Source organism: Scyliorhinus torazame, chromosome 2, assembly GCF_047496885.1.
Source record: "Scyliorhinus torazame isolate Kashiwa2021f chromosome 2, sScyTor2.1, whole genome shotgun sequence".
Taxonomy (NCBI): domain Eukaryota; kingdom Metazoa; phylum Chordata; class Chondrichthyes; order Carcharhiniformes; family Scyliorhinidae; genus Scyliorhinus; species Scyliorhinus torazame.
The window spans coordinates 128,144,182-128,162,659 of record NC_092708.1 but is presented as its reverse complement, the minus strand read 5'-3'; positions in this window follow the sequence as shown (position 1 = coordinate 128,162,659).

Genomic DNA, 18,478 nt, shown 5'->3' with positions numbered 1-18,478 from the left:
AGAGAGTCAGTGATGTTCAGAGAGAGAGAGAATCAGTGATGTCCAGAGAGAGTCAGTGATGTCCAAAGAGAGAGAGAGTCAGTGATGTCCAGAGAGAGAGAGTCAGTGATGTCCAGAGAGAGAGAGTCAGTGATGTCCAGAGAGAGTCAGTGATGTCCAGAGAGAGAGTGTCAGTGATGTCCAGAGAGAGAGTCAGTGATGTCCAGAGAGAGAGTCAGTGATGTCCAGAGAGAGAGAGAGAGTCAGTGATGTCCAGAGAGAGAGAGAGAGAGTCAGTGATGTCCAGAGAGATAGAGTCAGTGATGTCCAGAGAGAGAGTCAGTGATGTCCAGAGAGAGAGTCAGTGATGTCCAGAGAGAGAGTCATTGATGTCCAGAGAGAGAGAGTCAGTGATGTCCAGAGAGAGAGTCAGTGATGTCCAGAGAGAGAGTGTCAGTGATGTCCAGAGAGAGAGAGTCAGTGTTGTCCAGAGAGAGTCTTTGATGTCCAGAGAGGGAGTCAGCGATGTCCAGAGAAAGTCAGTGATGTCCAGAGAGAGAGAGAGAGAGAGAGAGTGTCAGTGATGTCCAGAGAGAGTCAGTGATGTCCAGAGAGGGAGTCAGCGATGTCCAGAGAAAGAGACAGTGATGTCCAGAGAGGGAGTTAGTGATGTCCAGAGAAAGAGACAGTGATGTCCACAGAGAGTCAGTGATGTTCAGAGAGAGAGTCAGTGATGTCCACAGAGAGAGCCAGTGATATCCAGAGAGAGAGTCAGTGACGTCCAGAGAGAGAGTCAGTGATGTCCAGAGAGAGTCAGTGATGTCCAGAGAGAGAGAGAGAATCAATGATGTCCAGAGAGAGAGTCAGTGATGTCCAGAGAGAGTCAGTGATATATCCAGAGAGAGAGTCAGTGATGTCCAGAGAGTCAGTGACGCCCAGAGAGAGAGAGAGAGTCAGTGATGTCCAGAGAGAGAGTCAGTGATGTCCAGAGAGAGAGTCAGTTATGTCCAGAGAGAGAGTCAGTGATCTCCAGAGAGAGAGTCAGTGATGTCCAGAGAGAGAGTCAGTGATGTCCAGAGAGAGAGTCAGTGGTGTCCAGAGAGAGAGAGTCAGTGATGTGCAGAGAGAGAGAGTCAGTGATGTCCAGAGAGAGTCACTGATGTCCAGAGAGAGAGAGTCAGTGATGTCCAGAGAGAGAGTCAGTGATGTCCAGAGAGAGAGTCAGTGATGTCCAGAGAGAGAGAGAGAGTCAGTGATGTCCAGAGAGATAGAGTCAGTGATGTCCAGAGAGAGAGTCAGTGATGTCCTGAGAGAGAGTCAGTGATGTCCAGAGAGAGAGTCAGTGATGCCCAGAGAGAGAGTCAGTGATGTCCAGAGAGAGAGTCAGTGATGTCCAGCGAGAGAGAGTCAGTGATGTCCAGAGAGAGAGTCAGTGATGTCCAGAGAGAGAGTGTCAGTGATGTCCAGAGAGAGAGAGTCAGTGATGTCCAGAGAGAGTCAGTGATGTCCAGAGAGGGAGTCAGCGATGTCCAGAGAGTGAGAGAGAGAGTAATGTCCAGAGAGAGAGTCAGTGATGTCCAGAGAGGGAGTCAGCGATGTCCAGAGAGAGAGAGAGAGTCAGTGATGTCCAGAGAGAGAGTCAGTGATGTCCAGAGAGAGTCAGTGATGTCCAGAGAGAGAGAGAGAGAGAGAGAGCGTCAGTGATGTCCAGAGAGAGTCAGTGATGTCCAGAGAGGGAGTCAGCGATGTCCAGAGAAAGAAACAGTGATGTCCATAGAGAGTCAGTAATGTTCACAGAGAGAGTCAGTAGTGTCCAGAGAGAGAGAGTCAGTGATGTCCAGAGAGAGAGTCAGTGATGTCCGGAGAGAGAGTCAGTGATGTCCAGAGAGAGAGAGAGAGTCAGTGATGTCCAGAGAGAGAGTCAGTGATGTCCAGAGAGAGAGAGTCAATGATGTCCAGAGAAAGAGTCAGTGATGTCCAGAGAGAGAGTCAGTGATGTTCAGAGAGAGAGAGAATCAGTGATGTCCAGAGAGAGTCAGTGATGTCCAGAGAGAGAGAGAGTCAGTGATGTCCAGAGAGAGAGAGTCAGTGATGTCCAGAGAGAGAGAGAGTCAGTGATGTCCAGAGAGAGTCAGTGATGTCCAGAGAGAGAGAGTCAGTGATGTCCAGAGAGAGAGTCAGTGATGTCCGGAGAGAGAGTCAGTGATGTCCAGAGAGAGAGAGAGAGTCGATGATGTCCAGAGAGAGAGAGAGAGTCAGTGATGTCCAGAGAGATAGAGTCAGTGATGTCCAGAGAGAGAGTCAGTGATGTCCAGAGAGAGAGTCAGTGATGTCCAGAGAGAGAGTCAGTGATGCCCAGAGAGAGAGTCAGTGATGTCCAGAGAGAGAGTCAGTGATGTCCAGAGAGAGAGAGTCAGTGATGTCCAGAGAGACAGTCAGTGATGTCCAGAGAGGGAGTCAGCGATGTCCAGAGAGAGAGAGAGAGTCAGTGATGTCCAGAGAGAGAGTCAGTGATGTCCAGAGAGAGTCAGTGATGTCCAGAGAGAGTGAGAGAGAGAGAGCGTCAGTGATGTCCAGAGAGAGTCAGTGATGTCCAGAGAGGGAGTCAGCGATGTCCAGAGAAAGAGACAGTGATGTCCATAGAGAGTCAGTAATGTTCACAGAGAGAGGCAGTGATGTCCAGAGAGAGAGCTAGTGACATCCAGAGTGAGAGTCAGTGATGTCCAGAGAGAGTGAGAGAGTCAGTGATGTCCAGAGAGAGAGTCAGTGATGTCCAGAGAGGGAGTCAGCGATGTCCAGAGAGAGAGAGAGAGTCAGTGATGTCCAGAGAGAGAGTCAGTGATGTCCAGAGAGAGTCAGTGATGTCCAGAGAGAGAGAGAGAGAGAGAGCGTCAGTGATGTCCAGAGAGAGTCAGTGATGTCCAGAGAGGGAGTCAGCGATGTCCAGAGAAAGAGACAGTGATGTCCATAGAGAGTCAGTAATGTTCACAGAGAGAATCAGTGATGTCCAGAGAGAGAGTCAGTGATGTCCAGAGAGAGAGTCAGTGATGTCCAGACAGAGAGAGTCAGTGATATGCAGAGAGAGTCTGTGATGTCCAGAGAGAGAGAGAGTCAGTGATGCCCAGAGAGAGAGTCAATGATGTCCAGAGAGAGAGAGTCAGTGATGCCCAGAGAGACAGAGTCAGTGATGTCCAGAGAGAGAGTCAGTGATGTCCAGAGAGAGAGAGTCAATGATGTCCAGAGAAAGAGTCAGTGATGTCCAGAGAGATAGTCAGTGAAGTTCAGAGAGAGAGAGAATCAGTGATGTCCGGAGAGAGTCAGTGATGTCCAGAGAGAGAGAGAGTCAGTGATGTCCAGAGAGAGAGAGTCAGTGATGTCCAGAGAGAGAGTCAGTGATGTCCACAGAGAGAGCCAGTGATATCCAGAGAGAGAGTCAGTGACGTCCAGAGAGAGAGTCAGTGATGTCCAGAGAGAGTCAGTGATGTCCAGAGTGAGAGAGAGAATCAATGATGTCCAGAGAGAGAGTCAGTGATGTCCAGAGAGAGTCAGTGATATCCAGAGAGAGAGTCAGTGATGTCCAGAGAGTCAGTGACGCCCAGAGAGAGAGAGAGAGTCAGTGATGTCCAGAGAGAGAGTCAGTGATGTCCAGAGAGAGAGTCAGTTATGTCCAGAGAGAGAGTCAGTGATCTCCAGAGAGAGAGAGAGTGATGTCCAGAGAGAGAGTCAGTGATGTCCAGAGAGAGAGTCAGTGGTGTCCAGAGAGAGAGAGAGTCAGTGATGTGCAGAGAGAGAGAGTCAGTGATGTCCAGAGAGAGTCAGTGATGTCCAGAGAGAGAGTCAGTGATGTCGAGACAGAGAGAGTCAGTGATATGCAGAGAGAGTCTGTGATGTCCAGAGAGAGAGAGAGTCAGTGATGCCCAGAGAGAGAGTCAATGATGTCCAGAGAGAGAGAGTCAGTGATGCCCAGAGAGTCAGAGTCAGTGATATCCAGAGAGAGAGTCAGTGATGTCCAGAGAGAGAGAGTCAATGATGTCCAGAGAAAGAGTCAGTGATGTCCAGAGAGAGAGTCAGTGAAGTTCAGAGAGAGAGAGAATCAGTGATGTCCGGAGAGAGTCAGTGATGTCCAGAGAGAGAGAGAGTCAGCGATGCCCAGAGAAAGTCAGTGATGTCCAGAGAGAGAGAGAGAGAGAGAGTGTCAGTGATGTCCAGAGAGAGTCAGTGATGTCCAGAGAGGGAGTCAGCGATGTCCAGAGAAAGAGACAGTGATGTCCAGAGAGGGAGTTAGCGATGTCCAGAGAAAGAGACAGTGATGTCCACAGAGAGTCAGTGATGTTCAGAGAGAGAGTCAGTGATGTCCACAGAGAGAGCCAGTGATATCCAGAGAGAGAGTCAGTGACGTCCAGAGAGAGAGACAGTGATGTCCAGAGAGAGTCAGTGATGTCCAGAGAGAGAGAGAGAATCAATGATGTCCAGAGAGAGAGTCAGTGATGTCCAGAGAGAGTCAGTGACATCCAGAGAGAGAGTCAGTGATGTCCAGAGAGTCAGTGACGCCCAGAGAGAGAGAGAGAGTCAGTGATGTCCAGAGAGAGAGTCAGTGATGTCCAGAGAGAGAGTCAGTTATGTCCAGAGAGAGAGTCAGTGATCTCCAGAGAGAGAGTCAGTGATGTCCAGAGAGAGAGTCAGTGATGTCCAGAGAGAGAGTCAGTGGTGTCCAGAGAGAGAGAGTCAGTGATGTGCAGAGAGAGAGAGTCAGTGATGTCCAGAGAGAGTCACTGATGTCCAGAGAGAGAGAGTCAGTGATGTCCAGAGAGAGAGTCAGTGATGTCCAGTGAGAGAGTCAGTGATGTCCAGAGAGAGAGAGAGAGTCAGTGATGTCCAGAGAGATAGAGTCAGTGATGTCCAGAGAGAGAGTCAGTGATGTCCTGAGAGAGAGTCAGTGATGTCCAGAGAGAGAGTCAGTGATGCCCAGAGAGAGAGTCAGTGATGTCCAGAGAGAGAGTCAGTGATGTCCAGCGAGAGAGAGTCAGTGATGTCCAGAGAGAGAGTCAGTGATGTCCAGAGAGAGAGTGTCAGTGATGTCCAGAGAGAGAGAGTCAGTGATGTCCAGAGAGAGTCAGTGATGTCCAGAGAGGGAGTCAGCGATGTCCAGAGAGTGAGAGAGAGAGTAATGTCCAGAGAGAGAGTCAGTGATGTCCAGAGAGGGAGTCAGCGATGTCCAGAGAGAGAGAGAGAGTCAGTGATGTCCAGAGAGAGAGTCAGTGATGTCCAGAGAGAGTCAGTGATGTCCAGAGAGAGAGAGAGAGAGAGAGCGTCAGTGATGTCCAGAGAGAGTCAGTGATGTCCAGAGAGGGAGTCAGCGATGTCCAGAGAAAGAAACAGTGATGTCCATAGAGAGTCAGTAATGTTCACAGAGAGAGTCAGTGATGTCCAGAGAGAGAGAGTCAGTGATGTCCAGAGAGAGAGTCAGTGATGTCCGGAGAGAGAGTCAGTGATGTCCAGAGAGAGAGAGAGAGTCAGTGATGTCCAGAGAGAGAGTCAGTGATGTCCAGAGAGAGAGAGTCAATGATGTCCAGAGAAAGAGTCAGTGATGTCCAGAGAGAGAGTCAGTGATGTTCAGAGAGAGAGAGAATCAGTGATGTCCAGAGAGAGTCAGTGATGTCCAGAGAGAGAGAGAGTCAGTGATGTCCAGAGAGAGAGAGTCAGTGATGTCCAGAGAGAGAGAGAGTCAGTGATGTCCAGAGAGAGTCAGTGATGTCCAGAGAGAGAGAGTCAGTGATGTCCAGAGAGAGAGTCAGTGATGTCCGGAGAGAGAGTCAGTGATGTCCAGAGAGAGAGAGAGAGTCGATGATGTCCAGAGAGAGAGAGAGAGTCAGTGATGTCCAGAGAGATAGAGTCAGTGATGTCCAGAGAGAGAGTCAGTGATGTCCAGAGAGAGAGTCAGTGATGTCCAGAGAGAGAGTCAGTGATGCCCAGAGAGAGAGTCAGTGATGTCCAGAGAGAGAGTCAGTGATGTCCGGAGAGAGAGAGTCAGTGATGTCCAGAGAGAGAGTCAGTGATGTCCAGAGAGGGAGTCAGCGATGTCCAGAGAGAGAGAGAGAGTCAGTGATGTCCAGAGAGAGAGTCAGTGATGTCCAGAGAGAGTCAGTGATGTCCAGAGAGAGTGAGAGAGAGAGAGCGTCAGTGATGTCCAGAGAGAGTCAGTGATGTCCAGAGAGGGAGTCAGCGATGTCCAGAGAAAGAGACAGTGATGTCCATAGAGAGTCAGTAATGTTCACAGAGAGAGGCAGTGATGTCCAGAGAGAGAGCTAGTGACATCCAGAGTGAGAGTCAGTGATGTCCAGAGAGAGTGAGAGAGTCAGTGATGTCCAGAGAGAGAGTCAGTGATGTCCAGAGAGGGAGTCAGCGATGTCCAGAGAGAGAGAGAGAGTCAGTGATGTCCAGAGAGAGAGTCAGTGATGTCCAGAGAGAGTCAGTGATGTCCAGAGAGAGAGAGAGAGAGAGAGCGTCAGTGATGTCCAGAGAGAGTCAGTGATGTCCAGAGAGGGAGTCAGCGATGTCCAGAGAAAGAGACAGTGATGTCCATAGAGAGTCAGTAATGTTCACAGAGAGAATCAGTGATGTCCAGAGAGAGAGTCAGTGATGTCCAGAGAGAGAGTCAGTGATGTCCAGACAGAGAGAGTCAGTGATATGCAGAGAGAGTCTGTGATGTCCAGAGAGAGAGAGAGTCAGTGATGCCCAGAGAGAGAGTCAATGATGTCCAGAGAGAGAGAGTCAGTGATGCCCAGAGAGACAGAGTCAGTGATGTCCAGAGAGAGAGTCAGTGATGTCCAGAGAGAGAGAGTCAATGATGTCCAGAGAAAGAGTCAGTGATGTCCAGAGAGATAGTCAGTGAAGTTCAGAGAGAGAGAGAATCAGTGATGTCCGGAGAGAGTCAGTGATGTCCAGAGAGAGAGAGAGTCAGTGATGTCCAGAGAGAGAGAGTCAGTGATGTCCAGAGAGAGAGTCAGTGATGTCCACAGAGAGAGCCAGTGATATCCAGAGAGAGAGTCAGTGACGTCCAGAGAGAGAGTCAGTGATGTCCAGAGAGAGTCAGTGATGTCCAGAGTGAGAGAGAGAATCAATGATGTCCAGAGAGAGAGTCAGTGATGTCCAGAGAGAGTCAGTGATATCCAGAGAGAGAGTCAGTGATGTCCAGAGAGTCAGTGACGCCCAGAGAGAGAGAGAGAGTCAGTGATGTCCAGAGAGAGAGTCAGTGATGTCCAGAGAGAGAGTCAGTTATGTCCAGAGAGAGAGTCAGTGATCTCCAGAGAGAGAGAGAGTGATGTCCAGAGAGAGAGTCAGTGATGTCCAGAGAGAGAGTCAGTGGTGTCCAGAGAGAGAGAGAGTCAGTGATGTGCAGAGAGAGAGAGTCAGTGATGTCCAGAGAGAGTCAGTGATGTCCAGAGAGAGAGTCAGTGATGTCGAGACAGAGAGAGTCAGTGATATGCAGAGAGAGTCTGTGATGTCCAGAGAGAGAGAGAGTCAGTGATGCCCAGAGAGAGAGTCAATGATGTCCAGAGAGAGAGAGTCAGTGATGCCCAGAGAGTCAGAGTCAGTGATGTCCAGAGAGAGAGTCAGTGATGTCCAGAGTGAGAGAGTCAATGATGTCCAGAGAAAGAGTCAGTGATGTCCAGAGAGAGAGTCAGTGAAGTTCAGAGAGAGAGAGAATCAGTGATGTCCGGAGAGAGTCAGTGATGTCCAGAGAGAGAGAGAGTCAGTGATGTCCAGAGAGAGAGAGTCAGTGATGTCCAGAGAGAGAGTCAGTGATGTCCACAGAGAGAGCCAGTGATATCCAGAGAGAGAGTCAGTGACGTCCAGAGAGAGAGTCAGTGATGTCCAGAGAGAGTCAGTGATGTCCAGAGTGAGAGAGAGAATCAATGATGTCCAGAGAGAGAGTCAGTGATGTCCAGAGAGAGTCAGTGATATCCAGAGAGAGAGTCAGTGATGTCCAGAGAGTCAGTGACGCCCAGAGAGAGAGAGAGAGTCAGTGATGTCCAGAGAGAGAGTCAGTATTGTCCAGAGAGAGAGTCAGTTATGTCCAGAGAGAGAGTCAGTGATCTCCAGAGAGAGTCAGTGATGTCCAGAGAGAGAGTCAGTGATGTCCAGAGAGAGAGTCAGTGGTGTCCAGAGAGAGAGAGTCAGTGATGTGCAGAGAGAGAGAGTCAGTGATGTCCAGAGAGAGTCAGTGATGTCCAGAGAGAGAGTCAGTGATGTCCAGAGAGAGAGAGTCAGTGATGTCCAGAGAGAGAGTCAGTGATGTCCAGAGAGAGAGTGTCAGTGATGTCCAGAGAGAGAGAGTCAGTGATGTCCAGAGAGAGTCAGTGATGTCCAGAGAGGGAGTCAGCGATGTCCAGAGAGTGAGAGAGAGAGTAATGTCCAGAGAGAGAGTCAGTGATGTCCAGAGAGGGAGTCAGCGATGTCCAGAGAGAGAGAGAGAGTCAGTGATGTCCAGAGAGAGTCAGTGATATCCAGAGAGAGAGTCAGTGATGTCCAGAGAGTCAGTGACGCCCAGAGCGAGAGAGAGTCAGTGATGTCCAGAGAGAGAGTCAGTGATGTCCAGAGAGAGAGTCAGTGATGTCCTGAGAGAGAGTCAGTGATGTCCAGAGAGAGAGTCAGTGATGCCCAGAGAGAGAGTCAGTGATGTCCAGAGAGAGAGTCAGTGATGTCCAGCGAGAGAGAGTCAGTGATGTCCAGAGAGAGAGTCAGTGATGTCCAGAGAGAGAGTGTCAGTGATGTCCAGAGAGAGAGAGTCAGTGATGTCCAGAGAGAGTCAGTGATGTCCAGAGAGGGAGTCAGCGATGTCCAGAGAGTGAGAGAGAGAGTAATGTCCAGAGAGAGAGTCAGTGATGTCCAGAGAGGGAGTCAGCGATGTCCAGAGAGAGAGAGAGAGTCAGTGATGTCCAGAGAGAGAGTCAGTGATGTCCAGAGAGAGTCAGTGATGTCCAGAGAGAGAGAGAGAGAGAGAGCGTCAGTGATGTCCAGAGAGAGTCAGTGATGTCCAGAGAGGGAGTCAGCGATGTCCAGAGAAAGAAACAGTGATGTCCATAGAGAGTCAGTAATGTTCACAGAGAGAGTCAGTGATGTCCAGAGAGAGAGAGTCAGTGATGTCCAGAGAGAGAGTCAGTGATGTCCGGAGAGAGAGTCAGTGATGTCCAGAGAGAGAGAGAGAGTCAGTGATGTCCAGAGAGAGAGTCAGTGATGTCCAGAGAGAGAGAGTCAATGATGTCCAGAGAAAGAGTCAGTGATGTCCAGAGAGAGAGTCAGTGATGTTCAGAGAGAGAGAGAATCAGTGATGTCCAGAGAGAGTCAGTGATGTCCAGAGAGAGAGAGAGTCAGTGATGTCCAGAGAGAGAGAGTCAGTGATGTCCAGAGAGAGAGAGAGTCAGTGATGTCCAGAGAGAGTCAGTGATGTCCAGAGAGAGAGAGTCAGTGATGTCCAGAGAGAGAGTCAGTGATGTCCGGAGAGAGAGTCAGTGATGTCCAGAGAGAGAGAGAGAGTCGATGATGTCCAGAGAGAGAGAGAGTCAGTGATGTCCAGAGAGATAGAGTCAGTGATGTCCAGAGAGAGAGTCAGTGATGTCCAGAGAGAGAGTCAGTGATGTCCAGAGAGAGAGTCAGTGATGCCCAGAGAGAGAGTCAGTGATGTCCAGAGAGAGAGTCAGTGATGTCCAGAGAGAGAGAGTCAGTGATGTCCAGAGAGAGAGTCAGTGATGTCCAGAGAGGGAGTCAGCGATGTCCAGAGAGAGAGAGAGAGTCAGTGATGTCCAGAGAGAGAGTCAGTGATGTCCAGAGAGAGTCAGTGATGTCCAGAGAGAGTGAGAGAGAGAGAGCGTCAGTGATGTCCAGAGAGAGTCAGTGATGTCCAGAGAGGGAGTCAGCGATGTCCAGAGAAAGAGACAGTGATGTCCATAGAGAGTCAGTAATGTTCACAGAGAGAGGCAGTGATGTCCAGAGAGAGAGCTAGTGACATCCAGAGTGAGAGTCAGTGATGTCCAGAGAGAGTGAGAGAGTCAGTGATGTCCAGAGAGAGAGTCAGTGATGTCCAGAGAGGGAGTCAGCGATGTCCAGAGAGAGAGAGAGAGTCAGTGATGTCCAGAGAGAGAGTCAGTGATGTCCAGAGAGAGTCAGTGATGTCCAGAGAGAGAGAGAGAGAGAGAGCGTCAGTGATGTCCAGAGAGAGTCAGTGATGTCCAGAGAGGGAGTCAGCGATGTCCAGAGAAAGAGACAGTGATGTCCATAGAGAGTCAGTAATGTTCACAGAGAGAATCAGTGATGTCCAGAGAGAGAGTCAGTGATGTCCAGAGAGAGAGTCAGTCATGTCCAGACAGAGAGAGTCAGTGATATGCAGAGAGAGTCTGTGATGTCCAGAGAGAGAGAGAGTCAGTGATGCCCAGAGAGAGAGTCAATGATGTCCAGAGAGAGAGAGTCAGTGATGCCCAGAGAGACAGAGTCAGTGATGTCCAGAGAGAAAGTCAGTGATGTCCAGAGAGAGAGAGTCAATGATGTCCAGAGAAAGAGTCAGTGATGTCCAGAGAGATAGTCAGTGAAGTTCAGAGAGAGAGAGAATCAGTGATGTCCGGAGAGAGTCAGTGATGTCCAGAGAGAGAGAGAGTCAGTGATGTCCAGAGAGAGAGAGTCAGTGATGTCCAGAGAGAGAGTCAGTGATGTCCACAGAGAGAGCCAGTGATATCCAGAGAGAGAGTCAGTGACGTCCAGAGAGAGAGTCAGTGATGTCCAGAGAGAGTCAGTGATGTCCAGAGTGAGAGAGAGAATCAATGATGTCCAGAGAGAGAGTCAGTGATGTCCAGAGAGAGTCAGTGATATCCAGAGAGAGAGTCAGTGATGTCCAGAGAGTCAGTGACGCCCAGAGAGAGAGAGAGAGTCAGTGATGTCCAGAGAGAGAGTCAGTGATGTCCAGAGAGAGAGTCAGTTATGTCCAGAGAGAGAGTCAGTGATCTCCAGAGAGAGAGAGAGTGATGTCCAGAGAGAGAGTCAGTGATGTCCAGAGAGAGAGTCAGTGGTGTCCAGAGAGAGAGAGAGTCAGTGATGTGCAGAGAGAGAGAGTCAGTGATGTCCAGAGAGAGTCAGTGATGTCCAGAGAGAGAGTCAGTGATGTCGAGACAGAGAGAGTCAGTGATATGCAGAGAGAGTCTGTGATGTCCAGAGAGAGAGAGAGTCAGTGATGCCCAGAGAGAGAGACAATGATGTCCAGAGAGAGAGAGTCAGTGATGCCCAGAGAGTCAGAGTCAGTGATGTCCAGAGAGAGAGTCAGTGATGTCCAGAGAGAGAGAGTCAATGATGTCCAGAGAAAGAGTCAGTGATGTCCAGAGAGAGAGTCAGTGAAGTTCAGAGAGAGAGAGAATCAGTGATGTCCGGAGAGAGTCAGTGATGTCCAGAGAGAGAGAGAGTCAGTGATGTCCAGAGAGAGAGAGTCAGTGATGTCCAGAGAGAGAGTCAGTGATGTCCACAGAGAGAGCCAGTGATATCCAGAGAGAGAGTCAGTGACGTCCAGAGAGAGAGTCAGTGATGTCCAGAGAGAGTCAGTGATGTCCAGAGTGAGAGAGAGAATCAATGATGTCCAGAGAGAGAGTCAGTGATGTCCAGAGAGAGTCAGTGATATCCAGAGAGAGAGTCAGTGATGTCCAGAGAGTCAGTGACGCCCAGAGAGAGAGAGAGAGTCAGTGATGTCCAGAGAGAGAGTCAGTGATGTCCAGAGAGAGAGTCAGTTATGTCCAGAGAGAGAGTCAGTGATCTCCAGAGAGAGAGAGAGTGATGTCCAGAGAGAGAGTCAGTGATGTCCAGAGAGAGAGTCAGTGGTGTCCAGAGAGAGAGAGAGTCAGTGATGTGCAGAGAGAGAGAGTCAGTGATGTCCAGAGAGAGTCAGTGATGTCCAGAGAGAGAGTCAGTGATGTCGAGACAGAGAGAGTCAGTGATATGCAGAGAGAGTCTGTGATGTCCAGAGAGAGAGAGAGTCAGTGATGCCCAGAGAGAGAGACAATGATGTCCAGAGAGAGAGAGTCAGTGATGCCCAGAGAGTCAGAGTCAGTGATGTCCAGAGAGAGAGTCAGTGATGTCCAGAGAGAGAGAGTCAATGATGTCCAGAGAAAGAGTCAGTGATGTCCAGAGAGAGAGTCAGTGAAGTTCAGAGAGAGAGAGAATCAGTGATGTCCGGAGAGAGTCAGTGATGTCCAGAGAGAGAGAGAGTCAGTGATGTCCAGAGAGAGAGTCAGTTATGTCCAGAGAGAGAGTCAGTGATCTCCAGAGAGAGAGAGAGTGATGTCCAGAGAGAGAGTCAGTGATGTCCAGAGAGAGAGTCAGTGGTGTCCAGAGAGAGAGAGTGTCAGTGATGTCCAGAGAGAGAGAGTCAGTGATGTCCAGAGAGAGTCAGTGATGTCCAGAGAGGGAGTCAGCGATGTCCAGAGAGTGAGAGAGAGAGTAATGTCCAGAGAGAGAGTCAGTGATGTCCAGAGAGGGAGTCAGCGATGTCCAGAGAGAGAGAGAGAGTCAGTGATGTCCAGAGAGAGAGTCAGTGATGTCCAGAGAGAGTCAGTGATGTCCAGAGAGAGAGAGAGAGAGAGAGCGTCAGTGATGTCCAGAGAGAGTCAGTGATGTCCAGAGAGGGAGTCAGCGATGTCCAGAGAAAGAAACAGTGATGTCCATAGAGAGTCAGTAATGTTCACAGAGAGAGTCAGTGATGTCCAGAGAGAGAGAGTCAGTGATGTCCAGAGAGAGAGTCAGTGATGTCCGGAGAGAGAGTCAGTGATGTCCAGAGAGAGAGAGAGAGTCAGTGATGTCCAGAGAGAGAGTCAGTGATGTCCAGAGAGAGAGAGTCAATGATGTCCAGAGAAAGAGTCAGTGATGTCCAGAGAGAGAGTCAGTGATGTTCAGAGAGAGAGAGAATCAGTGATGTCCAGAGAGAGTCAGTGATGTCCAGAGAGAGAGAGAGTCAGTGATGTCCAGAGAGAGAGAGTCAGTGATGTCCAGAGAGAGAGAGAGTCAGTGATGTCCAGAGAGAGTCAGTGATGTCCAGAGAGAGAGAGTCAGTGATGTCCAGAGAGAGAGTCAGTGATGTCCGGAGAGAGAGTCAGTGATGTCCAGAGAGAGAGAGAGAGTCGATGATGTCCAGAGAGAGAGAGAGTCAGTGATGTCCAGAGAGATAGAGTCAGTGATGTCCAGAGAGAGAGTCAGTGATGTCCAGAGAGAGAGTCAGTGATGTCCAGAGAGAGAGTCAGTGATGCCCAGAGAGAGAGTCAGTGATGTCCAGAGAGAGAGTCAGTGATGTCCAGAGAGAGAGAGTCAGTGATGTCCAGAGAGAGAGTCAGTGATGTCCAGAGAGGGAGTCAGCGATGTCCAGAGAGAGAGAGAGAGTCAGTGATGTCCAGAGAGAGAGTCAGTGATGTCCAGAGAGAGTCAGTGATGTCCAGAGAGAGTGAGAGAGAGAGAGCGTCAGTGATGTCCAGAGAGAGTCAGTGATGTCCAGAGAGGGAGTCAGCGATGTCCAGAGAAAGAGACAGTGATGTCCATAGAGAGTCAGTAATGTTCACAGAGAGAGGCAGTGATGTCCAGAGAGAGAGCTAGTGACATCCAGAGTGAGAGTCAGTGATGTCCAGAGAGAGTGAGAGAGTCAGTGATGTCCAGAGAGAGAGTCAGTGATGTCCAGAGAGGGAGTCAGCGATGTCCAGAGAGAGAGAGAGAGTCAGTGATGTCCAGAGAGAGAGTCAGTGATGTCCAGAGAGAGTCAGTGATGTCCAGAGAGAGAGAGAGAGAGAGAGCGTCAGTGATGTCCAGAGAGAGTCAGTGATGTCCAGAGAGGGAGTCAGCGATGTCCAGAGAAAGAGACAGTGATGTCCATAGAGAGTCAGTAATGTTCACAGAGAGAATCAGTGATGTCCAGAGAGAGAGTCAGTGATGTCCAGAGAGAGAGTCAGTCATGTCCAGACAGAGAGAGTCAGTGAAATGCAGAGAGAGTCTGTGATGTCCAGAGAGAGAGAGAGTCAGTGATGCCCAGAGAGAGAGTCAATGATGTCCAGAGAGAGAGAGTCAGTGATGCCCAGAGAGACAGAGTCAGTGATGTCCAGAGAGAGAGTCAGTGATGTCCAGAGAGAGAGAGTCAATGATGTCCAGAGAAAGAGTCAGTGATGTCCAGAGAGATAGTCAGTGAAGTTCAGAGAGAGAGAGAATCAGTGATGTCCGGAGAGAGTCAGTGATGTCCAGAGAGAGAGAGAGTCAGTGATGTCCAGAGAGAGAGAGTCAGTGATGTCCAGAGAGAGAGTCAGTGATGTCCACAGAGAGAGCCAGTGATATCCAGAGAGAGAGTCAGTGACGTCCAGAGAGAGAGTCAGTGATGTCCAGAGAGAGTCAGTGATGTCCAGAGTGAGAGAGAGAATCAATGATGTCCAGAGAGAGAGTCAGTGATGTCCAGAGAGAGTCAGTGATATCCAGAGAGAGAGTCAGTGATGTCCAGAGAGTCAGTGACGCCCAGAGAGAGAGAGAGAGTCAGTGATGTCCAGAGAGAGAGTCAGTGATGTCCAGAGAGAGAGTCAGTTATGTCCAGAGAGAGAGTCAGTGATCTCCAGAGAGAGAGAGAGTGATGTCCAGAGAGAGAGTCAGTGATGTCCAGAGAGAGAGTCAGTGGTGTCCAGAGAGAGAGAGAGTCAGTGATGTGCAGAGAGAGAGAGTCAGTGATGTCCAGAGAGAGTCAGTGATGTCCAGAGAGAGAGTCAGTGATGTCGAGACAGAGAGAGTCAGTGATATGCAGAGAGAGTCTGTGATGTCCAGAGAGAGAGAGAGTCAGTGATGCCCAGAGAGAGAGACAATGATGTCCAGAGAGAGAGAGTCAGTGATGCCCAGAGAGTCAGAGTCAGTGATGTCCAGAGAGAGAGTCAGTGATGTCCAGAGAGAGAGAGTCAATGATGTCCAGAGAAAGAGTCAGTGATGTCCAGAGAGAGAGTCAGTGAAGTTCAGAGAGAGAGAGAATCAGTGATGTCCGGAGAGAGTCAGTGATGTCCAGAGAGAGAGAGAGTCAGTGATGTCCAGAGAGAGAGAGTCAGTGATGTCCAGAGAGAGAGTCAGTGATGTCCACAGAGAGAGCCAGTGATATCCAGAGAGAGAGTCAGTGACGTCCAGAGAGAGAGTCAGTGATGTCCAGAGAGAGTCAGTGATGTCCAGAGTGAGAGAGAGAATCAATGATGTCCAGAGAGAGAGTCAGTGATGTCCAGAGAGAGTCAGTGATATCCAGAGAGAGAGTCAGTGATGTCCAGAGAGTCAGTGACGCCCAGAGAGAGAGAGAGAGTCAGTGATGTCCAGAGAGAGAGTCAGTGATGTCCAGAGAGAGAGTCAGTTATGTCCAGAGAGAGAGTCAGTGATCTCCAGAGAGAGAGAGAGTGATGTCCAGAGAGAGAGTCAGTGATGTCCAGAGAGAGAGTCAGTGGTGTCCAGAGAGAGAGAGAGTCAGTGATGTGCAGAGAGAGAGAGTCAGTGATGTCCAGAGAGAGTCAGTGATGTCCAGAGAGAGAGTCAGTGATGTCGAGACAGAGAGAGTCAGTGATATGCAGAGAGAGTCTGTGATGTCCAGAGAGAGAGAGAGTCAGTGATGCCCAGAGAGATAGACAATGATGTCCAGAGAGAGAGAGTCAGTGATGCCCAGAGAGTCAGAGTCAGTGATGTCCAGAGAGAGAGTCAGTGATGTCCAGAGAGAGAGAGTCAATGATGTCCAGAGAAAGAGTCAGTGATGTCCAGAGAGAGAGTCAGTGAAGTTCAGAGAGAGAGAGAATCAGTGATGTCCGGAGAGAGTCAGTGATGTCCAGAGAGAGAGAGAGTCAGTGATGTCCAGAGAGAGAGAGTCAGTGATGTCCAGAGAGAGAGTCAGTGATGTCCACAGAGAGAGCCAGTGATATCCAGAGAGAGAGTCAGTGACGTCCAGAGAGAGAGTCAGTGATGTCCAGAGAGAGTCAGTGATGTCCAGAGTGAGAGAGAGAATCAATGATGTCCAGAGAGAGAGTCAGTGATGTCCAGAGAGAGTCAGTGATGTCCAGAGAGAGAGTCAGTGATGTCCAGAGAGAGAGTCAGTGATGTCCGGAGAGAGAGTCAGTGATGTCCAGAGAGAGAGAGAGAGTCAGTGATGTCCAGAGAGAGAGAGAGAGTCAGTGATGTCCAGAGAGATAGAGTCAGTGATGTCCAGAGAGAGAGTCAGTGATGTCCAGAGAGAGAGTCAGTGATGTCCAGAGAGAGAGTCAGTGATGTCCAGAGAGAGAGAGAGAGTCAGTGATGTCCAGAGAGAGAGAGAGTCAGTGATGTCCAGAGGGATAGAGTCAGTGATGTCCAGAGAGAGAGTCAGTGATGTCCAGAGAGAGAGTCAGTGATGTCCAGAGAGAGAGTCAGTGATGCCCAGAGAGAGAGTCAGTGATGTCCAGAGAGAGAGTCAGTGATGTCCAGAGAGAGAGAGTCAGTGATGTCCAGAGAGAGAGTCAGTGATGTCCAGAGAGGGAGTCAGCGATGTCCAGAGAGAGAGAGAGAGTCAGTGATGTCCAGAGAGAGAGTCAGTGATGTCCAGAGAGAGTCAGTGATGTCCAGAGAGAGTGAGAGAGAGAGAGCGTCAGTGATGTCCAGAGAGAGTCAGTGATGTCCAGAGAGGGAGTCAGCGATGTCCAGAGAAAGAGACAGTGATGTCCATAGAGAGTCAGTAATGTTCACAGAGAGAGGCAGTGATGTCCAGAGAGAGAGCTAGTGACATCCAGAGTGAGAGTCAGTGATGTCCAGAGAGAGTGAGAGAGAGAGTGATGTCCAGAGAGAGAGTCAGTGATGTCCAGAGAGGGAGTCAGCGATGACCAGAGAGAGAGAGAGAGTCAGTGATGTCCAGAGAGAGAGTCAGTGATGTCCAGAGAGAGTCAGTGATGTCCAGAGAGAGAGAGAGAGAGAGAGCGTCAGTGATGTCCAGAGAGAGTCAGTGATGTCCAGAGAGAGAGTCAGTGATGTCCACAGAGAGACAGAGAGTCAGTGATGTCCAGAGAGAGAGAGAGAGTCAGTGATGTCCAGAGAGATAGAGTCAGTGATGTCCAGAGAGAGAGTCAGTGATGTCCAGAGAGAGAGTCAGTGATGTCCAGAGAGAGAGTCAGTGATGCCCAGAGAGAGAGTCAGTGATGTCCAGAGAGAGAGTCAGTGATGTCCAGAGAGAGAGAGTCAGTGATGTCCAGAGAGAGAGTGTCAGTGATGTCCAGAGAGAGAGAGTCAGTGATGTCCAGACAGAGTCAGTGATGTCCAGAGAGGGAGTCAGCGATGTCCAGAGAGAGTCAGTGATGTCCAGAGAGAGGGAGAGAGAGAGAGAGCGTCAGTGATGTCCAGAGAGAGTCAGTGATGTCCAGAGAGGGAGTCAGCGATGTCCAGAGAAAGAGACAGTGATGTCCATAGAGAGTCAGTAATGTTCACAGAGAGAGTCAGTGATGTCCAGAGAGAGAGTCAGTGATGTCCAGAGAGAGAGTCAGTGATGTCCAGAGAGAGAGAGTCAGTGATGTGCAGAGAGAGTCTGTGATGTCCAGAGAGAGAGTCAATGATGTCCAGAGAGAGAGAGTCAGTGATGCCCAGAGAGACAGAGTCAGTGATGTCCAGAGAGAGAGTCAGTGATGTCCAGAGAGAGAGTCAGTGATTTCCAGAGAGAGAGAGTCAATGATGTCCAGAGAAAGAGTCAGTGATGTCCAGAGAGAGAGTCAGTGATGTCCAGAGAGAGAGATTCAGTGATGTCCAGAGAGAGAGTCAGTGATCTCCAGAGAGTGAGTCAGTGATGTCCAGAGAGAGAGTGTCAGTGATGTCCAGAGAGAGAGAGAGAGAGAGTCAGTGATGTCCAGAGAGAGAGTCAGCGATGTCCAGAGAGAGAGAGAGAGAGTCAGTGATGTCCAGAGAGAGAGTCAGTGATGTCCAGAGAGAGTCAGTGATGTCCAGAGAGAGAGAGAGATAGAGCGTCAGTGATGTCCAGCGAGAGAGTCAGTGATGTCCAGAGAGGGAGTTAGCGATGTCCAGAGAAAGAGACAGTGATGTCCACAGAGAGTCAGTGATGTTCAGAGAGAGAGTCAGTGATGTCCACAGAGAGAGCCAGTGATATCCAGAGAGAGAGTCAGTGACGTCCAGAGAGAGAGTCAGTGATGTCCAGAGAGAGTCAGTGATGTCCAGAGAGAGAGAGAGAATCAATGATGTCCAGAGAGAGAGTCAGTGATGTCCAGAGAGAGTCAGTGATATCCAGAGAGTGAGTCAGTGATGTCCAGAGAGTCAGTGACGCCCAGAGAGAGAGAGAGAGTCAGTGATGTCCAGAGAGAGAGTCAGTGATGTCCAGAGAGAGAGTCAGTTATGTCCAGAGAGAGAGTCAGTGACTCCAGAGAGAGAGTCAGTGATGTCCAGAGAAAGAGTCAGTGATGTCCAGAGAGAGAGTCAGTGGTGTCCAGAGAGAGAGAGTCAGTGATGTGCAGAGAGA